Source organism: Miniopterus schreibersii, assembly GCF_964146895.1.
Source record: "Miniopterus schreibersii genome assembly, chromosome: Y".
NCBI classification, from domain to species: domain Eukaryota; kingdom Metazoa; phylum Chordata; class Mammalia; order Chiroptera; family Miniopteridae; genus Miniopterus; species Miniopterus schreibersii.
Window position 1 is genome coordinate 13062887 of NC_138120.1, and position 22907 is coordinate 13085793.

Consider the following 22907-nt stretch of genomic DNA (forward strand, 5'->3'; position numbering starts at 1 on the left):
CTTCACTCTCCTGGGGCCAAGCTCCTCGCACAGTACTTGAGATGATTAGACCACACTTCTATTACTGATGTTCTAGTAGGGCAAACAGGACTAGTCAGAAGAAGCCAGGGATCTCACTTTACGAACCCAAGAGGTAGGGGAACCCAAAGCTCTCCTTCTGCATTGCCACCGAGGCCCAACCTCAGTATCCTGTCATATCCTTCCAGGTCGCAGCATTTTTCTCCTAAATAACATTGTCGGGAATGCTGGAAAGGCATTCTCACGCTTATCCAATAGATGGCAGCTTTTCGTTTCAAATCATGTTATTGGGGATGTTGGCAATTCATTCTCATGCTTGTCAAAACATGGCGGCTTTTTTTTACAAATAAAGTTACTGAGCAGGCTGGCAATGCATATCCACACTTGTCCACGAGATGGCAGCATGACTTCACATGTCATTTCATTCGGGATGGTACCACTGCATTCCCTCGTTTCTCCACCAGGTGGCAGCACTTTTCCACCAAATGATTTCATTGGGCATGCACGGTAGGCATGCTCAGGTATGCCCAAGAGTTGTTTGCATTTACCTCAAAATGTCATTTCTTTCGTGATGCTGGAAATGGATTCTCATTCTTGAACAGTCACAGCATGCAGTTATGTCCGCACGTGCCAAAAGGCGGCTTCTAACAGAAAAATACAGTTTGCACATACTTCTACAAAGGGAATTTGGTTTAACTGTGAAATGAACGTAAAACCCCGGCCTGGTTCCCTGCTGTCTCCCTAAAGCGAGGGTATGGCAAACGCATCATCCTTTATAACTTATCACTGCAAATTCCGACCCTTGCACACAAGGCCTTTCCTTGAACTCCCTTATCACCCAAGGGAAAATGGTAAACTCTATTGGACTTTCACTGATTTCTTAATCCACCACAGTCTCTACCACACAGAAAGAATTTTGGCTTCTGATACCATCAGAAAACACAACTTAGCCACTTCTGCAATTGTAAAGGCCATGCATTCACGGGGCGGGTAATTCAGAGAGTCCATTGTCAAGGCAAACAATACATAAACAGGCACATTAGATGCTCTCGCTTTATCTTGCCATTTATTCCATGTGCTGCATATGTCCATGGCTGAATGCCTTTCCACAGGGACATTCTGCACCTAATTTCTACGCAGGAAAAGAATCTTTGCTTGAAACACCTTTTAATCTGAAAAAGCTTCTCACGTGCACTACTTATATTGGAAGGTCCCTCCTATAGTTCTCACACGTTAAATGCGTGCAGTTAACACAGCAAATCTGGTATCATCTCCTCTGAGGATAATCAAAAAGTATTTAAAAATCATGTCAAGCCCAAACCTGACAAAGTTGGAATCTCTTCCGTTTTCTCCAGCCATGCACTCAACTGTTCCCACCACAACTTGGTTGTGATGGGCAGTGTACCCAGGAAGGCCAGCGATACAATTCAGTAAATACATGGTGGTTGTGATGATCAATAGAGGGATGTGGTGGCACAGCAGCCTCAGCATTTTCATGAAGGAGGATACTGGAAAGTTGTGGAGGGGGTTCTAGGAAGCACATCACAGAACTTCTCTTTAATGCATGGTAGGCAGGCCTGAGGGTGGTGTTGGTGACCTGAGGTGTGAGATCAGAGAAATAGGCCAAAGAATCTACTTTCATTCTGAGTGACAGAGGAAACAGACATGACCTCATCATCCTTCAGCCTCCCCCAAGTGAACATGATTGGCACTGCGGTGCTCAGAACTTCCAGCCTCATCCTCATACCGTGATGATGTCACAGGCTGTATTTCTCCCAGCTTCAGTGTGTTCATGTGAGAAAACAATGTCCCAGCTACCTGGCAATCCAGAGGCAAGTGAAGAGTTGGTCTCTGCTCACCTGTTATCATCTATGTCCCCTCTCCTGATGCCAACATACACTCATAGTTCTCACTGTTGATCTGGAAAGGAAAAATGGGCTCCACAGGAGAGGGCAGGCGTCTAAACCACAAACCCAAAAAGCAGGGGATCACACCAAGCTCTCTAATGGCATTTCCTGCAAGGACCCACCTAAGCAATCCTGTCAGATCCCGAAACATGGTGATCAGAGACGAAGTTGAAGAAGTGAATGCTGCTGTTCTGCCTGCAGTTGTAGGCCTGTCGTTCATACTGCAGGTACCACTGAATGTGAGTGGAATGGGTCACCCTGTATCCTGCAGCTTGAGGAGTGTGTGGAGAGGAACCTGTCACCTTCCAACTTGGACACACTTCTTGCCGCAGGCCATGCAGGGAGCCTCCTCTCTCCTGCGATGGTTATGAGAGGATCCTTCACAATCACAGTATCGTGGATGTAGGGGTTTTTGTGAAAGAGCAGCACAGTCTTGCAGCGATTGCTGCCATGCCAGGCTTCCTTCACCTGCAAAAGGATAGTGGATCCGGTTTAGGGTGATAACTTATTCCAGAACTCCCGCCTATTCCTTCCTGCAGGGATAGGATTTTTTCACAAGCTCTCTACCTCCCCAGCCGTGGTCTGCACAGCCTGACCTTCAGATTGATCATGTGGCTGAGCATGGTTTCATCTTGGTCACTGATAATGGCTGACAATTCCAGATTGTTGACAAATTGCAGCAGGTCAAAACGCCTGCACGCTGCAAGCTGAACATGAAACAGCTACAAAAAGGAGCAGATCCTTAAAGCAGCTTGGATTGCTCCCACCTCTCTAACCCCTAGCCCAGCTCCTTCACCATAAGATGCAAAAAGAGAGCACAGTGGTTCTTGTGGGCTCCATGTGTTTATACACACACGGGCACACTGTTTTCCTGACAGCCTTTGACCTCGCCTACATACTTGCCTGCTGAGTGCTTAACAGGATACCTTTATTTGTGGACATCACTCATTCCTGCCTCTCACTGACTTGGATATACAGAGGACTTGGACACGCAGCCCCCCTCGAGTGCAGCATTACCCCAAGAAGAACCTGAGTGACACAGAGCAGTGTGGAGGCAATGGCCCTTGTTCTGCGCATGAGTCTGATCTGGGACGGCGCTCCTGAAGCCCAGGGAGAGTTTTTGTGGTACTGGTGAGATAAAAGGGTGTCTCTGAGATTTTGGATCACACTGTTCTCACTATCCTGAGCTTCACTCCAATGTGTCTATTTGATTCTGAGCTACCGATCCCCACTAATACATTTCTCATGCACTAGGGCAGGCATATTGCGTTCCCTTCTGTAGAGTCAAGGATACACTATTGACTCAGCATCTGGCAATGCACTGAACGTTTGTGCTTTTCAGTTCTAAACAGGGCTGCCGCCGCTGCCAGGTACTGGGCTTGAGCCAGCAGAAGGATCTGCTCACTTGTAAGTTCACGGGCTACATTCCTAACTTAAGTGCCCGGAGCACATCCAGTGGGGACCAGGTGCACTTCCCACTGAGCCAATCCTCTTCGTGCTCCTGCTCGACTGGCTCTTCTTGTGGATGTTTTGTTTCTATCTGTGCCTGAGGCTCAACATCAACCACTACCTTCATGACTTTTATGGCGTCCTCTCACCCAGGACAAACTGCTCCCTGCCAATTAATTCCTCCTCAATCAATTCCTTCTCCTCTCCCTGCTCCACCCTGTCTGGCCCTTGTAGAAACTCATGATACATTTCCTCTGCCAAAGCATAACTTACCCACTTCTGCAACTGTAAGGCCCAGCCCTCCCAGGGACTGGTCGATCATTCCAAGGCAGCCAATCGTAAGGCTCAAACCAACACACAAACAACAGACAGACAGACAGACAGACAGACAGACAGACACGGTACTTGCTCTTAATTTATCTTTCTAACTACATGCCATGCTCTGGATGTCTCCGCATCTCAATGCTTTCCCACAGGGACATTCTGCATCTATTTCCTGTGCAGGGAAACAATGTTTGCTTGAAAACACATATTTCGCTGAGAAAGCTTCTCATGTGCACGACTCTTCTTTGAAGTAAAATGGACAGTCCCTCCTATTTATCTCACAGTGTGGGAGGTCCCCTGAACACAACAAACCTCCTATTGTCTCCTCTGACTATTACTAAAGAATACTGAATAATCCCCAATCTGTAAAATGGGTCACTGCCGCCAGTGGGATCTCTTAAGTTTCCACCAGCCCTGTGTTCAACATGTGCCGCCACAACCCGTTTATAACGGGCAGTGTTTTCAGGATGACCTGTGGAGGAATAAGGAGACACTTAAGGAAATATATGGTGGTTGTGATGATCAATAGAGGCAAGTGGTTCCAGAGCAGCCTCAGCCTTTGCATTCTCATGCTGAAACACCACGTGGCAGCATTTTCTCCTCAAATGGTATTATTGCAGATGCTCACTCTGAATTCTTACTTTTGTCCAGAGGCGGCAGAAAGTTTCTTACCAACGATTGTTCTGGGGATGCTGGCAATGCATTCTCACACTTTTCCACCAGGTGTCGGCATGATTTCACGAGTAATTTTATTGGGGATGCTGGAAAAGCATTCACAATTCCATTCAACAGGTGGAAACATTTTCAACGGGATGAATCCATTGGTGAACTCGTGGATGCATTCTCACGTTTACCCACCAGGTGGCAGTATTGTTCCAACTGAGGATCATATTTGGGATGCTTGTGGAGATGCAGAAGATGCATTTTCTCGTTTGTCCACCAGGTGGTGGCATTTTGACACCACGAGATTTTATTGGCTATGCTGACAATGGAAGCTAATGTGTGTCAAGCAGGCAGCAGAATTATTTTACCGCACGATTTCGCTGGAGATGCTTGCAATGGTTCTATATTTATCAGTTGGCGTCAATATTCCACTAGTGAATATCAGGAATGTTCTGGAAGTGCATTCTCACGCTTTTCCACCAGGTGGCAGAATTTCCCCACAAAGTACTTTTACTGAGGATGCTGGCAAGGCATTCCCACGTTGTTTTCTACGGCTGTCTGCATTTTCCCTCCACTGTCCCATTTTGGGGAAACTGGCAATGCATTTTGGCGCTGAAACATGAGATGGCAGCATTTTTCCACCAACGATTCTGTTTGAGATGCTGGCAATGCTTTCCCACGTTTGTATTAACACGTCTGTGGAAGCATTTTTACTACCAAATTATATTATTGGGGGCGTTGAAAATTCAGTCTCAAGTTTGAAAAAGACTTGGCTACATTTTCCACAAATGTGATTATTTTGTGGATGTTGACAAGGCATTCTCACGTTTTAACAGCCATTGAACCTACTTTCCCAAAAATGATTCTATTGGGAATAGTGGCATGGCACTTTCACTTTTGTTCAATAGCTGGCAACACTTTCACCACAAAGTATCGTTTGGGGAATGCTGGAAGCACGTTCGTCCAACGTACTTCGTAGAAGTACTTTTCCACAAAATGATTTTATTGCGGATGCGGGCAATGCATTCTTCAGTCTCTCAAACAAGAGGCCACATTTTCCACCAAACGATTACTTTGGTTGTGCTGGCAATGCATTCCCACATCTGTCCACAAGGTGGCCACTTTTGTTTACCAAGGGATTTTCCTGAGAACGCTGGCAATGCATTCCCTTGCTCGAATACCAGGTGACAGCATTTTCTCCACAAGTGATCTTATTGGAGATGCTGTAACTGCATTTTCACATTTGTAGAAAGGTGACTGGTTTCTTATTTACAAATGATTGTTTTAAGGCTGCTGGCAATTCCTTCTGACACTCAAACACCAGGTGCAGTATTTTCCCACCAAATGATATTATTGAGGATCCTGGCACTGCATGCTCCTCCTTGGAGAACAAGTGGCAGCTATTTTCCACCATGTAACTTCACTGGGGCTTCTGGCGATGCATTTTCACTCTTGTCCAATAGGTGGAAGCATTTTCCCACAAGTGATTTCACTGGGGATGCTGGCAATGAACACTCACACAAGTCGACAAGATAAGGGCATTTTTCCCACAAGAGATTTTCATTGTGAATCTTGGCAATGTATTTTCAAATGTGTCCGCCATTTGGCAGCCAGCATCATCTCAGAAGGGATTTTCATGAGGATGCGGGCAACGCATTCTCACACTTGTCAAACATGTGGCGGCCTTTTTCCAACAACTGATATTATTGGGGCTGCTGGCAATGCATTGTGAAGCCTGTTTACAACAAGCCCGCATTTTTCCACCAAATGTTATTATTGCACATAAAGGCAATGGTTTCTCCCGCTTGTCCACCCGTTGGCACCTTGACATCACAAGTGATTTTGTTTGGTAAGCTGAGAATGCATTCTTACGTTTGTTCAGCCAGTTGAGGAATTTTTCCACCAAGCGACTTTATTGCTGCTGGCTGTACATTCTCACGTTTGTCCAACTATTCGCCGCAGTTTTCCCCTAAAGTGATATTGTGTGTGTGGGTGTGGATGTTGGTTTTGAATTCTCACACGTGGACATTGGCTATCAGAATTTTAGGCCCAAATCACTTTATTGTGATTCCAGAGCATGCGTTCTCACTCTTGTCCACCAGTTGGCACCTTGATCTCAGTAGGGGTTTCATTGGGGATTCTGGGAAATCATTCATACAGTCCTTTAGCACCTGGTGGCCTTTTTCTCAAAGAGTGATTTTGTTGGGGATGCAGTCAATGCATGCTTCACCTTGTCCACCAGGGGGCAGAATATTTCCACCAAGTTTTTTTCAAAGGGGATGCGTTTAATGCTCTCCCACTTACCTCCACAAGGTGGCAGCATTTTTAAAACAAACGCTTTTCTTGGGAATGCCGGGAATGCTCTCTCACATTTGTAAACAATGTCAGGTAATTTCTCATCAAACGTTTTTACGGGAGATGCCTGAAATACACTATCACCTTTTATTCAAAGGGGCAGCATTTTTTCAACCAAATAATTTTACAGGGGCTGGCAATGGATGCTCACGTTTATCCCACACTTGGCAGCATTTGTCCCAGAGAAAGTTTTTTTGCGGGGATGCGTGGCAGCGTTTTGCCCCAAATGATTTTATTGAGGATGCCTGCAAGGCAGTCTCAGGTCTCTACATGAGGTCACAGTAGTTTTCAACCACATGATTGGATTGGGGATACTATCAGCGCATTCTCACCCTTTTGCATTTTGCCGACAGAGAGGTTTTGTGGTGATTCTGACAATACATTCTCAGACTTATCTGAGAATTGGCAGTATTTCCGTACAAATGACCTTACTGGGGATGCTGGCAATGTATTCTCACGATTGTCCACGGAGGACAGCATTTTCAATCAAATAATTTTATGGGAGATGCTACGCAGCCATTCTTGCACTTGTCAACCAGAAGGCAGGTTTTCCACAGTATGATTTTATTGGGCATGCTGGCACTGCATTCGTAATCTTTTTCATAGGTGGCAAAACTTTCCCAAAAACTTATTATTTGCGGGATACTGGCAATGAATTGTCATTCTCAAGCATCCGTTGGCAGCATTTTTTAGCTAATGATTTTGTTGGGGATGCTCGCCGTGCGTTTTCATATTTGTCGACCAGTGCACCTGGTGCCCGCTGGAGGTGCTCCAGGCACATAAGTTAGAGATGGAGAATATGGACTTGCAAGGAAGCAGAGCCTAACGGAAAATCTTGATAATGCATTGCCAGATTTCTCAGTAAAATCCCTGTGAGAGCTCAGTTCCGTATTATGTTCGAACGTTGGAAGCAAATGCCAGGATCCCCAATAAAATTGTTTGGGTCAAAGATGCCGCTTCCATGTGGGCAAGCGTAAGACTGCCTTGACGTTATTCCCAATAAAATCATTCTAGGAACAGTGCTGCCTCTTAATGGATAATCTTGAGAATGCATTTTCAGCATCTACAAAATAATCACCAGAGTGAACATATAGGCCATCGGCTGGACAAATGTAAGAATGCCTTCTGAGCCTACCAAATAAACTTGCATAAATGTCCAGTGTTGGGTCCTAAAAAATGATGGATTTCTAAGTATCCTCCCTGTAGGGAGTCGGTCACACATTAGGAACAGGCAACCAGGTGGGAGACTTCACAGTTGAACCAAAGTCCCTCTCTAGAAGTATGACTGCACAGTGTTTTGCTGAGAGAATCAGTCTCTGAGGCCGAAGATCCCAAGCGACATTTAGCAAGGGGTGGAATAAGGTGCACAGATACCTGTGGCGAATTGAGTCAAGGCGTGTGGGAAGTCAGAAGTGTATTAGGTTCATTTGGGCAAGAATCCCCTGCTGGAAGAGTAAATGAGCAGAGGGACAATAAGAAGGAGAGTGTGCCACAGCCCTCACACACAAGCACACACAAGCACACACACACACATGCACACACACAGAGGCAAAGGCATGGACATGAATTTGTGTTGGGCAATCTCTGGACTATGATGTCCACAGTCAGTACACCTTGCCCGTTTTTGACACTTTTTACGTTTCCTCAAATGGAAATGGCCTCCTGTGAATATGATTGTTTATTGACTTTGTTCCTTCAGACCAAGCCCTTGTGCAACCAACTAATCCTTAAGCAATATCAAGTCATCCTTGCTACTCGTCACTGAAACCCAAGGAGTGGATGAGAGAAAGTCAGAATGAGAGAAAGACCAAAAGAGCAAAAGCAATGGAAACAAATAAAAAGTTACTAATCTAAAAGGAGTCAGACTGAGACCTTATCTTGGCGGTAATAATCCTGATGATCCAACTCTACCAGAATGTAGGCTACAGTCCTCTCCAGCCACAGTTCTTCCCTTTGACTCTCACTTCAGTCTCAGATATCCCTTATACTGGAATAGCCTCTACTGCCCGGGCATTTCTCCCTGTGGATATTACCAGGGGTCCCTGTGGATGTGCGGGAAGTGTTAAAGAAAACGAATTCTGAAGTGGGAAACGTGAGTTCCCTTAAGAAAGAGCCCACTAGACACCGAACCGAAGGAAACCTAAAGATGCTAAGGCAAAATAGGACTTCCTCAGGAACGTTTCTCTACAGGTACAAGGCCCATACACTGAGGCTCACAGTGAGGGGCGGGGCTGAATACGATGATGCCTGCTGTAGTCTCACAGTTTGGAAGAAATGTTTCAGAAGCCCAACAGCAAAGGGGAGCGAGTGGGGTGTCCAGGAGCCTTTTCCACGCTACCTGACCACATCCCAAGCCCCTGTCTGTAGGCTCAGTGAGACCACACTGAGCACAGCAAGAACCCATATCCGGACCTGAAGTGTCTGTCTTTACTGTATGGCTTATTCTTGACCCTTTGGTCAAATATTAATTGACCATGATGGCATGGGTCAATTTCAGGATTCTGTACTTTTCCATTGATCTATGTGCCTGTTCCTGTGCCAGAAGCAGGTTGTTCTGATCACAGTGGCTTTGCCCTACAGCAGGATATTCAGTAATGTGATCCTACAACTCTGTTCTTTCTCAAGAATACTGTGGGTGCACGGGGTCTTTTTTGGTTTCCTATAAATTTTCGAAACATTTTTTCCAGCTCTGTGAAACACACTGTTGGGATTGATGACAATTGTGTTGAATTTATAGATTGTTTTGGGTAGCATGGATATTTTGATAATGTTAATTCTTTCAGTCTATAATTCTTTCACTCCTTTGTATCTTCCTCTATTTCTTTTTTCAATGTCCTGTTTCTGAATACAAGTCTTTTACATCCTTCTTTGACTTTACTCCTAGGTGTCTTATTTTTTCAGTTGCAATGGTAAATGGTATAGTCTTTTCTAAGAGTTCATAATCGGTGTAAAAAAAATGCCATCAATGTGTTGATGTTAATTTTGCTTCCAGCTTCCTTGCCAAATTCATTAATTATATCCACAAGTACTCGGTGGACTCTTTAGTTTTTTATGTACAATATCATGTCATCTGCAAGTAATGACAGTTAACCTTCTCTCTTCCGATACGGATGCCTTTTATGTTCTCTTTTTGTCTGCTCGCTGTGGCTAGGACTTCCAGTAGTATGCTGAGCAGTAGTGGTGAAAGGGGCAACCGTGTCTTATTCCTCTTCTTAGGGGATATGGTTTTAGCCTTTGCACGTTGAGTATGATTTTGGCCCCAGGTATGTTGTATATGGCCTTTATTATGTTGAGATATATTCCCTCTATTTCCACTTTGCTCCCAGTTTTTTCCAAAATGGGTGCTGGATTTTCTAGAATATTTTCTCTGTATCTATTGATATGATCATAAGATTTTTGTCCTTCATTTTGTTTAGCTCTCACATTTCTTGATTTGCGAATATTATACCAGCGCTGCGTCTCCAGAATAAATCACACTTGGTCATGGTGTATGATCTTATTTAATGTATTGCTGGATAAAATTTGGTAATATATTTTCTGAGGATTTTGGCACCTATGTTCATGAGGGACGTTGGTCTGTGAAATTCTTTATTTGCAGGATCTTCATCTGGTTTTGGGATTTATTATAATACTGGTCTCATAAAAATATCTCCCTCCTCTGGAATTTTCTAAAATATTTTGAGGAGAGTGGGTTTTAATTCTTCTTTAAATGTTTAGGTAAGCTCGCATGTAAATCCATCTGGCCCCAGACACTTGTTTGCTGGAAGTTTTTTTCTTATTACTTCTTCAATTGCATCCATTTTTACTGGCCCTCCAGGTTTTCTGATTCTTTCCGATTGAGTTTTAGCAGATTGTAGTTTTGAGGAATGTGTCCATTTTACGCAGCTTCCCCACTTTATTGTTGTGCATAGTGTTTTCTTAGTATTCTTTCTGTTTCTGTCATGTCAGTTGTTATATCGCCTCTTTCACATCTGATTTTGTTTTCTTGGGTCCTCACCGTTTGTTTTTTGGTGCGTCTGGCTAAAGACTCATCGATCTTATTTCTGTCAGAAAACTAGTTCTTACTTTCATTGATATTTTGTACTGTGTTTTTGGTCTCTGTGTCGTTCATTTCTGTTCTGATCTTCACTATTTTCTTTCTTCTGCATCTCCTCGAAATGTTCAGGTCCTCTTCCCTTTTTAATATTGGGTTGTTGTTTTTGTTTTGTTACTTACATAAGAAATAAAAATGACTTTACATTCTGAATTCTGTGTTTTATTTTAATCTCTGATAGCAGATTTATGCCCCTTCAGAAATTGATGTAGAATATACGTCATCTAAAACTAAACATTTTAAACTATACGCTCCAGTGGTTTTAAAATTGGAATAATGTAGAACTGTTACAGCATAACAAGAAGCTAGAAAAATTCCAGGACAAGTTGAAAGGGAAACTGAGATAGATTTTTAGACAGCAGTTTGAGTTAAGCCTATCTTCCCTAAGCCAAAGGCACTGGAGAATAAATAGTTTGTATTAGATGGGAAAGATGCAGAAACCCAGGTGCAGAGACTAGGGCACAGGAAACCACCTGGACAGGAACCCCCAGAGGCCTACAAGGGACAAAGACTGGGAAAACAAGAACTTTGTCCCCAGGTAATCTATTCTCCCAGAGCATGTCATGGGTCATGCGGTGGAGACCCCCTAAGCATTCCTCCCTAAAGATACCTTTTAAGTCTCAGTTGTATTTCAGCTCCAGGCCCATAAAAGCATTAAGACAAGACAAGTGGCATTGGAGTGGACTCAGGACCAGACACATTGACAAATGAGGCCCTTCCTGGCATGGACTAATCAGTGGCGACCAGCACCCTGAAAGGGCACCCCTGGAAAGCTGATGAATATTCTCTTGAGAACTCCCCTGAAGCCTCCCATAAGATTTTCCACCTGCAAGGGAGATAAATATGCTCAGGACAAAGGACCAAGTGTGAGCTCCCCTACACCACAGGAAAGCGTGACAGCGCCAGTTTCCTCCTTCCTTCTGCGGGGGCCCCATGGTGCTTTCAACCAGGGGAGCAATGGGCAGTGGCAGCTCATCCCAGGCTTGTCTTCTGAAACTGTCTGAAAGGTCTTGGAAATGTGTCCAAGGCCCCCTTTTCTCTGACTTCCCAGTGAGCAAAGGCAGCCCAGCCTAGGCTATCCTGTTACTTCGTCTATGCACCTGCCTTGGTTCACCAGCCTAAGTACATTTTTATTACAGCCATTAAAGCTTTGGGTTTTTTTCTTCATTTTTTTCTCTTGATTGAAATCTTTCCTTCAAGATGACAAGAGCTGAGGCCTTCTGCCTGTATCCCCTGTAACACAACCGTCATCTTTTCACTTCGGAAACCTTAATGTCAACATAAAAGAAAGCCTCATCCCATTTAAAGAGTATACCCAATTCTACTCTGGACTATTTCCTCATTTACACTGATGTCTTTCCCATCTCCATGGCTATGCTATTGCTATTGTCGTTGTTGTTAACCCTCACTAGAGGATATTGTTTTCATTGACTTCCAGAGAGAGTGGCATGGAAGAAGGGGTAGAGAGAGAGAGGTGCCTCAGTGTTAGAGACACAGACATTGGTTGCTTTTCTAATTCGCTGCACACCTGGGATGAGGAATGAATCTACAACCTAGGTATGTGCCCTCAACTGGGAATCAAACCTGAGACCCTTCAGTGTGCAGGCCGACACTATACCACTGAGCCCCGCTGCCCAGGGTAGATATGCCTCTTTAAATATGAAGTTTGTAGGTATATTTAACTTGAAATTGGTAGAGGTTTTAAAATGATTTCTTTAGTTTTACTCATGTTTTCATTGGTGATTTGCCACTATTATATTACTGGCATTAATTTTGCAACAGTTTGTATGTAGCAGGGAGGAAACACTTTTAGATCAGGGTCCAAATAGAGTAGTGTATACGAACTTTTTTTGTTAAAAACTTTTATAGCAATGAGAACCAGAAAAATTTCTACTAAACTATCTAACACTACAACTGAAAGATTTAGAAAGAGAACAGAAAACAAGAAAGGGCCCAGAGGAAGTAAAAGGAAGAAAATAATAAAGAACCAGAGCCTAAATAAATAACGTAGAGACTAAAAAATTAAAAAAGGTCAATGCAACCAAGAGCTTGTCTTTGAATAGACAATCAGTGTGATGAACTTTTAACCCAACTCACCAAAAACCAAAGACAGAGGTCAAAAATAAATAAATTGAGGAACAAAAGAAGTGAAGTAACAACTGATACCACTGAAATACAAAGGGTTGTAAGCAAATACCCTGAACAACTATATGCCAACAACCTGGATGAAATAGACAAATTTCTGGAAATACACAACCTTCCAATACTCAGTGAGGAAGAATCAGGCATGCTGAACACGTTGATAAAAAGTGGTGAAATTGGAACAGTGATTTTTTAAAAAATGCCCAAGAAAAAAAGGGCCAGGCCCAGACAGTTTCAGAGGGGAGTTTTATCAAACATTCAAAAAATAATTCAAATTGTTCCAAAAAGTCCGAGAGGAACAAACACTCCCAAGCTCTTTTTAGGCAGCCTGAATAATCTCAACTACAAATCCAGGTAAAGACCTTGCAAAGAAAGAATTAGAGGCCAATATCCGTGATAAACAAAGATGCTAAAATCTTCAAACAAATATTAGCAAATTGGATCAAGCAATATGTTAAACAGATCACACCCCATGACCAAGTGGGGTTTATTCCAGGGATGCAGGTTTGGTACAGTATTCACAAATCTATAAATGTGATGCATCACAGGAACCATTTGACAAACAAAAATCTCATGATCATCTCAGTAGGTGCAGAAAGAGCAACAAAACCCAGCGCCCATTTTTGAGAAAAACTCTCAGCACAGTGGGGATAGAGGTATCATGCCTAAACACATTAAAGTCCTTATAGGACAAACCTTCAGTCAACTTCATACTCAATGGGCAAAAACTAAAACATATCCCCTAATAAGAGGAACAAGACAGGGACGTCCACTTTCACCATCTTTTATTCAACAGAGTGTTGGAAGTCCTTGCCACAGCGATCAGACAAGGAGAAAACATAAAAGGCATCCAAATTGGAAAGGAGAAATAAAACTGTCACTGTTTGCAGATGACCTGATATTGTATGCTGAGAACACTAAAGAGGTCACCAAAAGACTTCTAGATTTAATAATAAATGAACCCAGCTATGCAGCAGGATGGAAAATTAATGCCCAGAAGTAAATGGCATTTTTAAACAACATTCATGATCTCTCAGAAAGAGAAACTAAAACAAACAAACAAACAAACAAAAACACATTTAACGTGCAACAATAAAATTAAGATACTTAGGAATTAACTTAACCAAAGGGGTGAAAGACGTGTACTTGCAAAACAAATATGTTCAAAAAAGAGATAGAGGAAGATATAAACAAGTGTAAGAATATACCATGCTAATGGATTGCTAGAATCAACCTCATTCAGATGTCCGTACTCCCCAAAGCAATCTATAGATTCAAACTATTCATAAAATACCAATGTCCGATATCACAGACCTAGAAGAAGTAGTGCAAAAATTTAAAGGACACAAAAAGGACAGGACCCCAAATCGCTGCAGCAATTTTGGGAGGAAGAAAAAAGTGGAAGGAATCAAAATAATACATATCGAGATATAGTAAAGCCATTTTAATCGAAACAGAATGGAACTGGCAGAAGAACAGACTTAATGACATAAATGGAACTGAACAGAGAACCCAGGAATTGACCCAACTCATTACACTCAATTGAGATTTTACAAAGGAGGCAGAGCATACAGTGGAGTAAAGGAAGTCTCTTCAATAAATGGTGTTGGGAAAATTGGACAGGAACTTTCAAAATAATGCAACTAGACCACTATCTTGCACCGCACACAAGGATCAACTCCAACTGGATAAAAAACTTAAAGGTAAAACATGAAACCATTAAAAATCCTAGAAGGAAATGGAGGCAGCATGATCTCAGACATCTCTCATTGCAATATGCTTACCAATACACTGCCTAGGGCAATGGAAGCAAAGGAGAAAATAAACAAATGGGACTACAGCAAAATAAAAAGATTCTGCACAAAGATACCATCAACAAAATGCAAAGGGAACTCATTATATGGGAGAACATATTTGCCGATGATACATCTGATAAAGGGTTACTACCCCTAATATTTTAAGAAACACACCTTCACAAGAGGAAGACAAACGATCCAATTAAAAAACGAGCAAAGACCTAAGTAGACACTTCTCCAAAGAGCGCATAAACATGTCCAAGAGACATATGAAAACTGCTCAGTGTCACTAATCACCAGAGAGATGAAAATTAAAACAATAATGGGGTATCACCTGAGGTCTTCCAGAATGGCTATGTTTTCAATAAGTCAATAAACAGAAAGGGCCTGTGAGGGTGTGCAGAAAAGCTCACCCTAGTATACTGCTGGTGGGAATGCAGACTCGTGCAGCCTCTATGGAAAACCTTATGACATAGGAGGTTTTCTCAAAAATTGAAATACAGAACTGCCATTGAACCCAGTGGCCCCACTGCTTGGAATATGTCCTACGAAACCAGGAACATCGATCAGGAAGAATATATAAACCCCTCTGTTCAGAGCAGCACAATTTACAATAGCTCACAGGAATGGGTACATGAATCTGCTTTGATTCTGAGTGACAGTAGACATGCACACTCCTGCATCTTCCTTCAGCTTCCTGCCTGAACATGATGCCACACTGCAGTTCTTCAGACTTTCTGTCTCTTCCCAATGCCGCAGTGGCCTGGCGTCATAGGCTATCCTTCCGAGCCTCAGGGTGTTCATGTGAGAGAAAAATGTCCCAGCTACCTGACAACCCAAGGGGGAGCCCCACTGGCATCTCCTCACATGTCCTCTAAGTGCCTTCTCCTGGTTCCAACATCCTCAAGTAGTCCTTACTGATTTTCTGGCAGAGCAAAAAGTGATCGTCCAGAGACGGCAGGGATCTGACTAAAAATCCAAAAGCAGGGGAACACACCAAGCTCTCTTAGGGCATTGCAAGCAAGCCTCCACCTCAGCAATCCTGTCAGACCCTGCCACGCTGTGGGCAGAGAACTAGTTGAAGTAGTTAAGGCTGCTGTTCTGGTGCCTGGAGCTGTTGGCCCATCGTTCATAATGCTGGCACCACTGAATGCAAGAGGCATAGGATGCACTGTATCCTGCAGTATGAGGAGTGTGTGGAGAAGGGCACATCACCTTTCAAGTTCTATGCACTTCCTGCTGCTGCCCATAGAGAGAGCCTGCTCCCGCCTGTGATGGTAATGAGATACTCCTTCACAGTGGCAGTACTGCATTAGTATGATTTGCTACAAAAGGACAGTTAACCTTGCCATCATCCCTGGCATGTCTGGCTCCCTCCACCTGCAGAAGGAATGTGGGTGGGGGTTAGGGACATCTCACTCCTGGACACCCAAGTGTCCCTGCTTACATGGACAGGTTATATTCTCAAGGCCCCTCCCTTTCCAGCACCAGTACCTGCAACATCACCTTCACATTGATCGTGTGGCTATGAAAGAACTAAAACATGGAGATCTACAAAACAGCCTGGCTTGGCCTGAACCACCTATCTTCTGGCCCCATTCCTTCTGCATAAGAGGCACAGAGGAACACAGAGGTTCCTGGGGTTACAGGTGCCTGCACCCATGCGGTCACACTGATTCCTCACAGGCTTTGATATCCCCACACCCTTGCCTGCACACGGCTTCACAGGATACCCTGATTCACGCACGTCACACGTTCCTGCCTCTGATGGAGGACTTGGGCATGCCCACACCATTTTGGGCTACTAAAACAGCTCTTCCAAACTGTGACTGGACAGAGGGCATCACGCTACTCAGCCCCGCCCCTCACTGTCAGCCTCAGTGTATGGGCCTCAGAACTGTGGTGAAACATTCCTGAGGAAGCTCTATGTTACCCGAGCATTTGCAGCTTTCCCAGGGTTTGGTGTCTGGGGGGCTCTTGCTTACGGCTACTCACGTTTCCCACTTCAGAATCCATTTTCTCTACCGCTTTCCCACAGATCCACAGTGACCCATAGTAATATCCACAGGGAGAAATGCCCTGGACATTACAGACTGCTCAGTCTGTGGGATATCTGAGGCTGAAGTGACAGGCAAAGGGAAGAACTGTGGCTGGAGAGGACTGTAGCCTACATTCTGGTAGAGTTGGGTGATCAGGATAACTACGGCCAAGATACGGTCTCAATCTGACTCCTTTTACATCAGTTCTCTTGTTTTTGTTTCCATTACTCTTGCTCTTTCTGTCTTTTCCTCATTCTGACTCTTTCTTCCATCTACCCATTGGGTTTCAGTGACCCGTAGAAAGAACGACTTGATGCTGCCTAAGGGTTTCTTCATTGCAGGAGAAAGGCTCGGTCTGAAGGAACAAAGTAAATAAACAATCATATTCACACGAGGCCATTGTTATGTGAGGAAATGTAATACCGTCAAAAATGCACAAGATGTACTGGCTGTGGACATCATGGTCCAGAGATTGCCCAACACAACTTCACGTACATGCCTGTGCCTCTGTGTGTGTTGTGTGTGAGGGCTATAGAACACTCTGCATCTTATTGTCCCTCTGGGCATTTACCCTTCCAGCTGGGGATTCGACCCCAAGTGAACCTAATATCCAGACTGACTGCTCACATGCCTTTGCTCTCTTCCCCACAACTCCTACATGCAATTTATACTCCCACTGGCTAAGTGTGGTTCTGAATCCTGGGCTCAGAGGATGATTCTCGCAGCAAATACAGTGCACTCATACTTCTAGGGAGGGATTCTGCTTCAAGTGTGAAATGCACTGGGAAGCCTCCCACCGCGTTGCCTGCTGTCAGTGTGTGAGCTGACCTCCGACAGAAAGGAACCTGGAAATCCATCATCCTTTCGGAGCTCGCAGTGGACATTCAGGCCCTTGCTCCCAAATCCCTTTCCTTGAGCTACCTTATGTCCCTGGGTCCATTAGTATCACCCACTTCAATGGACTTACTCTTAGTTCTCCCTCCTCCCCAGCCTCCAGCACACAGAAAGAATTCTGTCTTCTCATACTGTCCTAAAGCATAACAACTTAACCGCCACTGCCACTGCACAGGCCCAGCCCTCAAGGCAATGCTCATTCACAGGCAGCCAGTTGTAATGCCCCAAACTAGGGACAAACACCACAGAGACAGACGCTATTGATGCTCTTGATTTATGTGTTCCAAGAACACACGACAAACAGACAAACAGAGCTGATGCTCCTGCTTTAACTTTCCATTTCATACCGTGCTCTGGATCTCTCTGTGACTGAATACCTGGTCACACAGACATTCTGCTCCATTGTCCTGTGCAGGAACATAATGTCTGCTTGAAAACACATACTCATGTCAAAACCTTCTTATGTGCACTTCTCTATTTGAAGGAAAATAGATGGTCCCTCCTATTTAACTCACACTGTGGGAGATACCCTAACACAATAATTGACTATCATCTCCTAGCAAAATTCCTAAAGAGTATAGTATAATTATTGGTGGCCCTAACATGAAGAGTCGGTCATTGCTGAAATTAGGATCTCTTAAATTTCCTGCTGCCTTGTGTTGGATGCATCACACCACACCACCTTTTTAATGAGCAATGACCTCAGGATCACCCAGTTAGGAATTTGGACACACCTAAGGAAATATTTGATGGTTGCAATGATCCATAAAAGGAAGTGGTGGCACAGCAGCCTCAGCCTTTGTATGAAAAGACTCCTGGACAAGTGTGGGAAGGGTCAGAGGAAGGACATCATGGGAGCCTCCATTTAAGGAATAGTAGATGGGCCTAAGGGTGAGGGAGGTGGCCTGGAGCGAGAGTTCAGAGGAGTGGGTCAATGAATCTGCTTTGATGCTGAATGATTTTGCACATGCACACTTCCTCATTTTACATCAGGTGTCCCTGTCTGAATATAATTCCCACTGCAGTGCTACATACTTCCTTTCTCAACCTGATTCTCTGAGGACCTGACATAACAGGCTCTATTCCTCCCAGTATCAGGGCGTCCATGAGAGAAAGCAATGACCCAGCTACCTAGCAAACTAGGGGCGAGTGTCCAGGAACAGTCCCCCTCACCTGTACTCCTCTACCTTCACTCTCCTGGGGCCAAGCTCCTCGCACAGTACTTGAGATGATTAGACCACACTTCTATTACTGATGTTCTAGTAGGGCAAACAGGACTAGTCAGAAGAAGCCAGGGATCTCACTTTACGAACCCAAGAGGTAGGGGAACCCAAAGCTCTCCTTCTGCATTGCCACCGAGGCCCAACCTCAGTATCCTGTCATATCCTTCCAGGTCGCAGCATTTTTCTCCTAAATAACATTGTCGGGAATGCTGGAAAGGCATTCTCACGCTTATCCAATAGATGGCAGCTTTTCGTTTCAAATCATGTTATTGGGGATGTTGGCAATTCATTCTCATGCTTGTCAAAACATGGCAGCTTTTTTTTACAAATAAAGTTACTGAGCAGGCTGGCAATGCATATCCACACTTGTCCACGAGATGGCAGCATGACTTCACATGTCATTTCATTCGGGATGGTACCACTGCATTCCCTCGTTTCTCCACCAGGTGGCAGCACTTTTCCACCAAATGATTTCATTGGGCATGCACGGTAGGCATGCTCAGGTATGCCCAAGAGTTGTTTGCATTTACCTCAAAATGTCATTTCTTTCGTGATGCTGGAAATGGATTCTCATTCTTGAACAGTCACAGCATGCAGTTATGTCCGCACGTGCCAAAAGGCGGCTTCTAACAGAAAAATACAGTTTGCACATACTTCTACAAAGGGAATTTGGTTTAACTGTGAAATGAACGTAAAACCCCGGCCTGGTTCCCTGCTGTCTCCCTAAAGCGAGGGTATGGCAAACGCATCATCCTTTATAACTTATCACTGCAAATTCCGACCCTTGCACACAAGGCCTTTCCTTGAACTCCCTTATCACCCAAGGGAAAATGGTAAACTCTATTGGACTTTCACTGATTTCTTAATCCACCACAGTCTCTACCACACAGAAAGAATTTTGGCTTCTGATACCATCAGAAAACACAACTTAGCCACTTCTGCAATTGTAAAGGCCATGCATTCACGGGGCGGGTAATTCAGAGAGTCCATTGTCAAGGCAAACAATACATAAACAGGCACATTAGATGCTCTCGCTTTATCTTGCCATTTATTCCATGTGCTGCATATATCCATGGCTGAATGCCTTTCCACAGGGACATTCTGCACCTAATTTCTACGCAGGAAAAGAATCTTTGCTTGAAACACCTTTTAATCTGAAAAAGCTTCTCACGTGCACTACTTATATTGGAAGGTCCCTCCTATAGTTCTCACACGTTAAATACGTGCAGTTAACAGAGCAAATCTGGTATCATCTCCTCTGAGGATAATCAAAAAGTATTTAAAAATCATGTCAAGCCCAAACCTGACAAAGTTGGAATCTCTTCCGTTTTCTCCAGCCATGCATTCAACAGTTCCCACCACAACTTGGTTGTGATGGGCAGTGTACCCAGGAAGGCCAGCGATACAATTCAGTAAATACATGGTGGTTGTGATGATCAATAGAGGGATGTGGTGGCACAGCAGCCTCAGCATTTTCATGAAGGAGGATACTGGAAAATTGTGGAGGGGGTTCTAGGAAGCACATCACAGAACTTCTCTTTAATGCATGGTAGGCAGGCCTGAGGGTGGTGTTGGTGACCTGAGGTGTGAGATCAGAGAAATAGGCCAAAGAATCTACTTTCATTCTGAGTGACAGAGGAAACAGACATGACCTCATCATCCTTCAGCCTCCCCCAAGTGAACATGATTGGCACTGCGGTGCTCAGAACTTCCAGCCTCATCCTCATACCGTGATGATGTCACAGGCTGTATTTCTCCCAGCTTCAGTGTGTTCATGTGAGAAAACAATGTCCCAGCTACCTGGCAATCCAGAGGCAAGTGAAGAGTTGGTCTCTGCTCACCTGTTATCATCTATGTCCCCTCTCCTGATGCCAACATACACTCATAGTTCTCACTGTTGATCTGGAAAGGAAAAATGGGCTCCACAGGAGAGGGCAGGCGTCTAAACCACAAACCCAAAAAGCAGGGGATCACACCAAGCTCTCTAATGGCATTTCCTGCAAGGACCCACCTAAGCAATCCTGTCAGATCCCGAAACATGGTGATCAGAGACGAAGTTGAAGAAGTGAATGCTGCTGTTCTGCCTGCAGTTGTAGGCCTGTCGTTCATACTGCAGGTACCACTGAATGTGAGTGGAATGGGTCACCCTGTATCCTGCAGCTTGAGGAGTGTGTGGAGAGGAACCTGTCACCTTCCAACTTGGACACACTTCTTGCCGCAGGCCATGCAGGGAGCCTCCTCTCTCCTGTGATGGCTATGAGAGGATCCTTCACAATCACAGTATCGTGGATGTAGGGGTTTTTGTGAAAGAGCAGCACAGTCTTGCAGCGATTGCTGCCATGCCAGGCTTCCTTCACCTGCAAAAGGATAGTGGATCCGGTTTAGGGTGATAACTTATTCCAGAACTCCCGCCTATTCCTTCCTGCAGGGATAGGATTTTTTCACAAGCTCTCTACCTCCCCAGCCGTGGTCTGCACAGCCTGACCTTCAGATTGATCCTGTGGCTGAGCATGGTTTCATCTTGGTCACTGATAATGGCTGACAATTCCAGATTGTTGACAAATTGCAGCAGGTCAAAACGCCTGCACGCTGCAAGCTGAACATGAAACAGCTACAAAAAGGAGCAGATCCTTAAAGCAGCTTGGATTGCTCCCACCTCTCTAACCCCTAGCCCAGCTCCTTCACCATAAGATGCAAAAAGAGAGCACAGTGGTTCTTGTGGGCTCCATGTGTTTATACACACACGGGCACACTGTTTTCCTGACAGCCTTTGACCTCGCCTACATACTTGCCTGCTGAGTGCTTAACAGGATACCTTTATTTGTGGACATCACTCATTCCTGCCTCTCACTGACTTGGATATACAGAGGACTTGGACACGCAGCCCCCCTCGAGTGCAGCATTACCCCAAGAAGAACCTGAGTGACACAGAGCAGTGTGGAGGCAATGGCCCTTGTTCTGCGCATGAGTCTGATCTGGGACGGCGCTCCTGAAGCCCAGGGAGAGTTTTTGTGGTACTGGTGAGATAAAAGGGTGTCTCTGAGATTTTGGATCACACTGTTCTCACTATCCTGAGCTTCACTCCAATGTGTCTATTTGATTCTGAGCTACCGATCCCCACTAATACATTTCTCATGCACTAGGGCAGGCATATTGCGTTCCCTTCTGTAGAGTCAAGGATACACTATTGACTCAGCATCTGGCAATGCACTGAACGTTTGTGCTTTTCAGTTCTAAACAGGGCTGCCGCCGCTGCCAGGTACTGGGCTTGAGCCAGCAGAAGGATCTGCTCACTTGTAAGTTCACGGGCTACATTCCTAACTTAAGTGCCCGGAGCACATCCAGTGGGGACCAGGTGCACTTCCCACTGAGCCAATCCTCTTCGTGCTCCTGCTCGACTGGCTCTTCTTGTGGATGTTTTGTTTCTATCTGTGCCTGAGGCTCAACATCAACCACCACCTTCATGACATTTATGGCGTCCTCTCACCCAGGACAAACTGCTCCCTGCCAATTAATTCCTCCTCAATCAATTCCTTCTCCTCTCCCTGCTCCACCCTGTCTGGCCCTTGTAGAAACTCATGATACATTTCCTCTGCCAAAGCATAACTTACCCACTTCTGCAACTGTAAGGCCCAGCCCTCCCAGGGACTGGTCGATCATTCCAAGGCAGCCAATCGTAAGGCTCAAACCAACACACAAACAACAGACAGACAGACAGACAGACAGACACGGTACTTGCTCTTAATTTATCTTTCTAACTACATGCCATGCTCTGGATGTCTCCGCATCTCAATGCTTTCCCACAGGGACATTCTGCATCTATTTCCTGTGCAGGGAAACAATGTTTGCTTGAAAACACATATTTCGCTGAGAAAGCTTCTCATGTGCACGACTCTTCTTTGAAGTAAAATGGACAGTCCCTCCTATTTATCTCACAGTGTGGGAGGTCCCCTGAACACAACAAACCTCCTATTGTCTCCTCTGACTATTACTAAAGAATACTG